At 46.6% G+C, this 9189-nt stretch overlaps 1 protein-coding gene across 4 annotated transcripts in view; it reads right to left on the reverse strand.

Annotated features, from left to right (window-relative positions):
* Window positions 1-8977, reverse strand: part of OSBPL2 (oxysterol binding protein like 2) — a 29359-nt gene extending 20382 nt beyond the window's left edge. Inside the window, exons 1-4 of one of the 4 annotated variants that reach the window (XM_052683846.1) lie at window positions 8858-8977; window positions 8264-8364; window positions 1568-1741; window positions 1013-1127 (exon numbers count right to left, since the gene is read on the reverse strand). The gene's annotated coding sequence lies outside the window, so the exon portion shown is untranslated. Of the gene's footprint in view, window positions 1-1012; window positions 1143-1567; window positions 1742-8263; window positions 8365-8857 lie in introns of all 4 variants that reach the window. The other 3 variants (XM_052683844.1, XM_052683845.1, XM_052683843.1) reach the window with 3 other exon arrangements.
* Between the last annotated feature and the right edge of the window lie 212 nt (window positions 8978-9189).

Here is a 9189-nt window from a genome sequence, read left to right on the forward strand (position 1 = left end):
GAAGGAAGAAAAAGACAGCTGGCAAAACAGAAATCCCTTCTCAGCCAAAAGATAAACCTTACTGCATTCTTAACCAAGAAAGCTGGGAACAAGTAAAAGAACTTTACCTCATTGTTACATAAAAATGCAGGGCCTTGCTGCACACTGTGCACTCAGCAACTATTAGGTAAGTTCTGTCAGCTACTGCTCTGAACGTCTGAACGCACCACAGGAGGTTGTGCTCTCCAGATAGAAAATGTAAAGAAACAAACCTTTTTCTCACTAAAGTCAAACACGCTACAAATCACTTACAGATTCATGAAGCATTCCAGCTCTGCTTTATGGACAGACTACATTAGATTTATTCCAGATGGTTGGCAATGATGTAACATAAACATTTTATTTCACTCATCTTTAGTCAAAGCAAAAGAATCAGAAAATTTCGATTCCACCCCTGCTAACCCTCACCAGGTACCAGTGCTGAGCCAGGCACACAGCAATGCTCCAGCTCCCCCAAAACAACCTCAATGTGTCAGCCTCAATTTTTTTTCTGATCCTTGAAGATTCCACTGCTTTTGTGAGAGTGGCTTTTCCAGAGTAATTATAACATGCACAGTTCCATTCCAATTAAGGGAAACAAAGCCAGAAGCACACTCTATTCCTAGTAGAGGAGCTTGCCATGTTTAGAGCCAGTTCCCTCTCTCCTCTCTGCAAGACACCAAACTGCACGACGCCCCCTGAACTTCAACTCTTTTCACCTCACTGCTCAGCACAAAGCTATGTGAACGCCTCACACACTGTCCTTCCAACTCTGTTCAGAAGGAGCAGCTGAAATGGCCTATTTTACAGCTCCTTGCAGTTAATGAACACAGTGTTGAAGCATCACACTTCTCAATGCCAGGTTCCTGACTGTCACCTTTTCTCTAGGAATAACCTCTTTTGCCCACCATCACAAGATTTTCATCAATCTCTGTATCGTTAACATCTCAGCTTCCATATAATCTTCAGCAGCTTTTCCTTTACAAGTCCTCACCTCCGTAAGGACAGAACTTCACACAGCTGCTTCTTTTGTGTGTTGCAACACTCCTGTTGCAACTGCTTTCAGCTGAACAGTTTCCTTCCCTCTTCCTCGTGCTCCAGTCACAGACCTTGAAGCAAGAAAGCTGAAAAAGGCTTATCAGCAACAGATTTCCGACTCAGGTTAGTCAAACTGCCTCGATCTCCCAGGGAAGGATGCAAGAGCTCAAAATACTGACACACTACAGACAGGGATGAATGAAGACTTCCAGTGCAAGGCTACCAGTAAGTGCTCTGCTTGCAGAAGGGAAAGGAGCAGCAGCTTTGCTTCAAAAAGATGCAGTGCAGGCTGCTGGCAGACAACCAGAAAAAGGCAGAAACCCTTTAGTAACTGGTAGCAGCAGCTAGCCTAGATTTCAGGGTGAACCAAACAGGATGCTGTGCTTCTTCTCTAAACAGCAGCAGAATTAATTACATTGCTCTAAATGTCTACCTCTAACACGAAATGCACTGCCACAGCTCACAGCAGACAGCAGGGGAAGCTGTGCTCCAGCACAGGTCTGGCTGTTACCTGGCCTAGCAGAAGGCAGGTGCTGACTGCAGGAGATGCTCACACTGAAGCTGCAGTCAGAGTCCCTGTGAGCCTTCCAGCCCCACCAGGGAAGTATCTCTTCTAGGTCTCCAGCTCTATCATACCTCTGATGAAAACCTGTTCTTGAGGACGTAACTGCATACACTTTTCAGCCTGGGAGGGAGGAGAAGAGGGAAAGCACTAGTTTTCTTAGGATTCAACTGCCTATAAGTGCTGCACCCTTCTAGAAAACCAGCAGCCAAGATTTCCAAAAAGAGATGTGCATGTGCCCAGCATGCAGTTGTCTCATGACAAGCACTAAAATTCCTGAGTTTTCTCCAGGCATTCCCTCATGTCCCATCTCCCAGCCTTTGCTGCTCTGGCAGCAGGACTCCCCCACCAGTGCATACAGCTCATAGTAGGATTCCATTCCGAAGCAGTTCTACCCACCTGCAACATATGTATACCAGCTGCTAACCCACCTCTGTTTAATTATCACACCAAGAGCACACTGCCCCTATCCAAACACATCCTGGCAGGAATGCCAGCATGCCACAGTCACTAAGGAATAAGAACTCTGAATTACTGATAATAAAGGCACTGACTACAAAGCTAACGAAGCTTTTCTATGAAAACAACCACCAAATAGAAGTGTGGTGACTGCAAGGAAAGACCTGAATGAACCAGAAGCCCACATTACACTCTGTCCTTGTGCACCTCACACCTCACCCCGAGCTGATCCTTATTGGAGAATGAGGGTTTGGTCATATGCTGTAAGTTATAGACAAGTACTGCAGCTCTCACCTAAAGAACAAAATATTCATGGAAGTTACTTTAAGTAATAGTCATAAATTGTTTTAAGGCGTTAGGAGAATTTTAAAAAGGATAAAGCAATGTATTTTGCACCAGAGTCACACCAGGAATAACTTAGCACTCATATTACTTCTTTTAAATTCAGTTATTTAACTTAGCAGAGATTAACATGAATTTGCACACACACGAACACAGGATGGTATCAGCATTTAGCTCTCATGAGTCAAGAAGCAAGGACTGCTAAAAGCAACAGCAGAAAGTTACTCTCAACCAGGCTGAAGACAAAAACATCCTGTTTGCTTCATGTTCAGCATCTGTAATCTGTATTTCCTCCACAATGCTCATTTCCACACCAAGAACTGCAGTCAGCAGCTTCCATCCAAAGTGCAGCAGAGCTGTGCAAGGAAAGGTGCCACACACAGGGAGACCCATCGAGGCTTAGGTCTGATTCCAATCCCAGCAAGTCTTTCATAAAGCACGAACATCACGTTCACCTTGTTGGTACTGAACATAGGTGAAATACAAAGCGTGTGCTTACATATGAAACCAGAGGTGTGAGACCCACAGCCAGGTGAGATGCACTGCCTGCTCTCTGCCGTTTGCACGCTCCAAAGCTACACTCCAGGGAAGGAAAAAAAAACAACCACCAACCAAATACCAACAGATCCACCAGTGACTGTCTCACTAAGACCTAAGGTTTGGATTCTAACCACTTGTGTGCAGATTAAGAGCAACAACAAAAAAAAAGCACAACAAAATACCAGGACCTGTCCAAAAATAAACCTGCAAGAGCTAAACATGCCATCACAGTGATTTTGCTCACCTCACAGAACTAGTTACTCCATACTAACTCGTTCTTCTAGGTCAGCCTTCCACAAAGCCCCTGCTGGTTGACCAGAAGTTACTCCTCCTTAAAGAAACATTTACATTGCTGTAGGAAGTTGAGCTTCCACTGCTGGAGCAGCTCATGCTGCTGGAATGCTGCTCAGCAAGCAGGAGGCTGGCTGGTGCAGGGCTGCACCTGCGCTGTCCTGCTCCTCCTGGCCTGACATCCCAGTCTCACATCGTGCAGCACTCCTGGAAAGCAAATGTGTTGCTGACACCACTCTGCTTCCTTTACAAATCCTGCTTTTTCTCTCCAATAGCACACGTTTAACACTGTGAGAAGCACAGCACCAGGTCGCAGCCATCACCCAGCCACCCCATCCACCAGCAGAGCCAGGAGCGCTTAAGCAAAACCACACATGGAAACAGTGAGCAGTTCTGAAAACAAACTGAGGCTGGCCAGCGTGAGGCTGGGCGTTGAGTTCAGCCCACTGGCATTAGAGAGCCACCAAAGAATTAATGAAGCAGCACATCCAGGAGTTTTTTCACATGTCTAGCAAGTTTTGTTGGTTGTGTGCTTCCGTAGCAAATTTTAAAACAAATTCAGTTTATTAACTTGAAAGGAGAACACTTGTAAGCAATACGGGGGAAAAAAAAAGTTAAAAAGCGTGAAAAAGGAAAAATCAAGCGAGGCTTTCATTGCAAAAAAGTAATGACAATTTTCTATCAAGTCTCACAATGAAAACACCACACAAATACTGCCTGAGGGGTGGAACAGAAGAGGAAAAAACCTGTGAGCTCTGAAAGGACCCTCTGTTTTCAGATGTTTGCACGTCCTTAATGGGTCAGAAGGACACAAGCTCAACTTAACAGAAACCAGCTTGGTCAGAATGTAAAGTCAGCCTGGTGCAAAGGAAAGTTAATTCCATGGCCTGTTTAATCCATCTAACAACATATGTAAATAAAAGCAGCATTTCCATTAGCACATCTCCTGAGCTCGGGATGCAGCTTCTGTCCAGCAATGGGTTCCTAAGGAGCCACTGGCAGATCAAATACACACAGCCGTCACACCGACGCTACAAACAAACAAGCTCACAACCCTCCCAAAACATGACTGGTGAAGTAAGAGCTGAGCCCACATCTTCTCAAGTTGCCAGCTGAAATAAAACATAGCTGCTGTACTTCAAGGGACAGAAATAAATAGCTTGAACCAGAAGATAAATATTCATGTGCTTTTGCTCTGTATATATCTCCCGAAAGCATCAGACTGCACTGTTTCATCTCTGAATGAAAGCTTCAGCAAGGATGAATCTTAATTGACTCGTGAAATTAGGTTACCGACAACAGTGGATCTAAAACATCTACAAAAAATTGCCAAGAAGTTGTTTTAATTGGCAATTTAGATGCCTGCTGTAATTATTATGCACTTGAGATCTCTTCAACCAGCAAACAGCTACACAGACGGCAGAATCCAGAAGTGGATTTTATTTACCAAGCTAGAATTGTTTTTTACTTCAACGTAATGCAATAGCAACTTCCACCAAAGGGTCCTGGCCTAACGAGACTCACCCAGCATCCCCACTAAGAGGAGGGCAGCTTGCTTCTCAGCTCTGTGCAACGCTGAGCAGAGGGGCTTGGGGTGAGGGAAAGCCTGGCCTGCTGCCCCTGCACAGCTTCTTTGCAGACTGCAGCTGTTCCTGCTGTGGGCCTTAATGCAGCTGGGAGCTATTAAATGCCCCGAGGACAGATGTGTACCTGCGCCAGCTCTGATGGGATGGAGCTCATTTTGTTCGTAGCAGCCGTTATTGCACTATGGTTTGGATCTGCTACTGGAATCTCCATGCTGTGAGCATCTGCAGTTAGAGAAGAGGTTGGGAAGGAACACTGCTAACCCAAATTAATTCCAAGCTCAGCTTTAATAAAGAATCCACGTTGCGATCTGCTAGGTGACATGAAGCCTCCTAGATAGCAAGAAGGTTGCACAGCACTCAGAACTACGTTCAAGACAAAATAAAGCAGCGTGTATGCAGTTATTTGTACCTCTACTATAAATAAAGTATTTCTTTTACTATTAAGCATCTCTCAACAGCTTTATTAATGTTCTGCAAAGCTTAGCAAGCACATGCGCACGGGGAAGAAGCTCTGCTCTAACAAACCTAGCAAACAAGCACGCTGCTGAGCTGACCGTTACGAAGGGGCTGGTGAGCTAAGCTCTCAGTAGCTTTAGAGCATGCAAGTTTTTTAATTGGGAGTTATTAAAAGGATTCTGGTTCTCACTTGGTCGCACTGGCACACTGCAGGGAGCAGAGCCCCTGTTGCCTCACGGCCAGAGCACACACACATCCCAGCACTCACACACTTGCCTTTGTTACACTCCCATACTATAATTAGTTCTGACTATCATGAGTAGCAAAGCACAGCGTGCTATACTAATAGATTTTGGAAGCCCTAAAAACCAGCTTAAGAGGATGCCAGTGAGATGCAATGAAGTCACCAGTCCACGAGCATGCAGACACCTCAAAGCTTCACAACATCCCAACAGCCCTTATCTAAAGCTGTGCAACAGAGCAGAGAAACTGCAGTGGGACGGGAGCCCCACAGCTCCAGGCTCACACTAAATCCCATGCTAAGCATGGATGTACACATCCAGCAGTTTGGGACCATAAGACCAAGAGGTTCAGATGCAGTTCTGCAGCTGCAGGAATAATTTGTCCCCTGTGCACACTCCTGTCAGATTTACAGATAATTACAGGAAGAAAACATTATCCAGCCCCTGCATTTTCTGAATGGAGGGCAGCTGTAATTCACTGAAAATCTGTCTGATTCAATTATGTGCATAATAAGATGTACTGACAGAATCTGAAGGATCTGTCTAGACAAGCAAATGAATTTCCAATTGTAACTGTATATATTAAAAAAAGCAAATTTAAGTCAACTTAGTCTATTCTTATATCTTATTGATCCTGAAAATTAAGACATCTTTGTGCACTGAGTTGTTTGAGTAGAACCAAAAGCAGTCCAAGTCACATTTGACACATTCTAATTGCTTACTCTTTCCATGCATGGAGGCTTTAAGACTGCAAAGTAAATAATTACATCATCATTCACTCTTTCACACAGTACATTGTTAGGAAATAGAGGTCTGAGATCAAGTATTCTTAATTGCACATTACATAGTCGTCTATTCCATAAACTAAAAAACATAAAGGAATCCGTATCCCATGTAACCTCTATTTTTTATAACAGGAAGCATATGAACATCGCCTTATCTTTCAGAGCAGCAGATAAACATTGCCCAACTTTCTCATGGGTCTCACTTCCCCATTTATTCAGCTAGATGTTGCCCCTGTGAGCAGCTGGATTCAAACTCGGCTAAAACATTCACACTGAGCACTTCATATTTAACACACATTCTTTGTGGGCTTGATTTGCTCCCCCCCCCCCCAAACCAAAAAAAACATCTTAGATATTTCACAGCAAACAGACTAACCAGGAAGCATTTAGGAACACCATGTTCTTGACAAGGACAGACAGTTCTTTTCAGGTGTCTTTGTGACTCAAGCGACAGTATTTGATGCTGAGTGAAGGACCACAAGAAAGCCAACTTGTAAATGGGAGCCCTGGTTACAAGCAGTCTGATGCAACATTGCACTGTCCAAGAACACGTTATTTCAAATAGCAAAGATAATTAATTATCTGCTTCAAAACAAAACAAATCCGTGTACTTGCACGCGAATCTCACTTTTGAACAAAAAAATTGCCTGGTTGGCAATGCAAACAGTTATTTAAAAATACAGTCTTATCAAAGCAGAAAAGCCTGCTGGTCTATTTTCCAGCCAACACGAAAATAACAGAAAGCTAAGCTTTCCACCTTTGTTCTAGGTCAGCGTGTGTGAAGTTCACACAGTAGAATTCACAAGAAGAAAGACTCAAAGCATTAACAGTTTCAATCATAAGATCTGTCAGCTTAAGCAGGAGCGTATCATAGAAATCCCTAACAGTTTTAAAGCTGATTTAAAGAAAACACCCAACAGTGAAAATTACCCTCCGTGAGCAGCTACCAAACCAAAACACTTACACAGATGTTAGCAAACAACTACTTGTACCTCACTCAATGCCTTTAACCCATTATGTCTTCAACTGCTTTTCAAGCTATTTAAACATCATTTTCTCTCTTGAACTTTCATCTTCTGTTTACGCTGACGTGGCCGAAGAGTTTGTTTTGGAAAAAACAGCACATTTATTCCTGGACAGCAGATGTCTCAGTGCTTCCTTCTGAGCACTGCCTGACTTTGAGTTCACTAAGAGGTGCAGTTGGTTCAGGAAAGCAGCATCAAGGACTGCTCCCAGTCTCATCCCAGACTGCCTTCAACTTTCTGCACGCCTTGACAAGTATTTTAAGACAAGCTGTGTTTACAGTAACTGAAACCCAGGGGATTACTGAGGGATAAATCTCTGCTCGGAACGTCTTGCTTCCGTGCTAGTTTAGCCAGTTCTCCTGCTTCCAACCCATAGTGCAGGGCTGTAGGTTTGGAAGTTACGCAAGTGACTGCTTCCAGAAATTGCCCTGAGGTTTTAGGAGTTCCGAAGTGTACTGATACAGAGTTTGTAGGACCACTTATCTGTGGTTGTACACTGCTGTCAACATGAGTGCAGAGTTACTGAATTTTTGAAGGATAAGTTGCAAATGAATGGAATCGACTCAAAAAAAAGACTATGAGAGAAATAGCATGGTGCTGCTAACTCACACTGCAGATCCTGTAACTCACACTGCAGATCCTGTCTCTTTCTTTTTGAAAGTTTAAGTGAAGGCCACGTATTTTAACCGAGAAAATTCATGGCAAATGAAGATTTCTGCTTGCATTGAACGTGCTTTGGTGGGAAATGCAAGACTGTGGCCAACAAAAACCAGAGGATGATTTCAAACACAGGTTCTGGCCCGCAAGCAGAACAGAGCTGCTTCAGAAAGGAGCCCCGAGTCCGAACACACAAATGGCACACCACCACTCACACCCAAATCAAATCCCAAATCAAAGTGGCAACGTAATTAACGTATACCTCTGTCACCATGCAGAAGTTCTGGTGGCATGTTATTTAAAGGGAGGTCTTTTCTCCGTCTGTTTTGCTCATCTTGCTCTCTCGTCTCCCTCTCAGGAGCTCTGTAAGATAAACACGGAGCCGGGATCTGCAGCACACAACTCCAGCAAAGCTCCCGCTGCGTGGTACGGCCCCGGAGCTCCCGAGCGGCACGGAGGCCGAGCCCAGCGCTGGGAACGGAGCCGCAGGGCCGCGCGCTGCCCGGATCCCAAAGCCGCGGACAAAGCGGCGCGCAGCGCTCCCCGCGCAGGAGCCGGGCGCTGCCCTTCAGCCCCTTTCCCGCCGCCGCTCGGGTCCGCCGAGCTCCGCCAGCTTCGTTTAACACAGAAAGGCGCCGTCACCGCTCCCGCCGGCTGCGCGACCCGCGGCTTCGTGACGGGGAAGGCGGGGCCGGGCCGTCCGCGCTCCGACACCCGCGGCCTCCGCTCCCCGCGGACAGGACGGCCTCGGGCCGGGCTGACGGCCCCGCAGGGCAGCAGGCACGGCTCGCCTCGCCACAGGGAGGCGCGGGGCGGCAGAGGGGAGCTGGGCCCGGGGCAGAGCCGCCGGCATTACCTGGCACCGCGCTCCCGCGACGGCCCCGGCGCAGCACCCCCCACTCCGCACCGCTGACACCCAGGCGGAAGTGCGGCCCTCGAAGCGGCGGAGTGACGAAGCGCTCCGCCAATCGCGACGCGAGGCCGCGCCCCGCCGGAGGCGGACAAACGAATCGGCGGCCTCGCCCTCCCGTCAGGAGGCGGGGAGAATGCTAATCAGGCGCCGAGCTCCGCGGCCCCGGGCTGCGCCGCAGCGCTGGGGAGACAGCTAGCCAATGGCAGGTGAGGGGGCGGGGGTATGTAGATGAGGACGGCTTCCATGAGGCCCCGCGGCGCTGAGATGCCTCCTAG

Source organism: Tympanuchus pallidicinctus, unplaced genomic scaffold (genome assembly GCF_026119805.1).
Source record: "Tympanuchus pallidicinctus isolate F22 unplaced genomic scaffold, pur_lepc_1.0 scaffold20, whole genome shotgun sequence".
In the NCBI taxonomy this organism is placed as follows: Eukaryota; Metazoa; Chordata; class Aves; order Galliformes; family Phasianidae; genus Tympanuchus; species Tympanuchus pallidicinctus.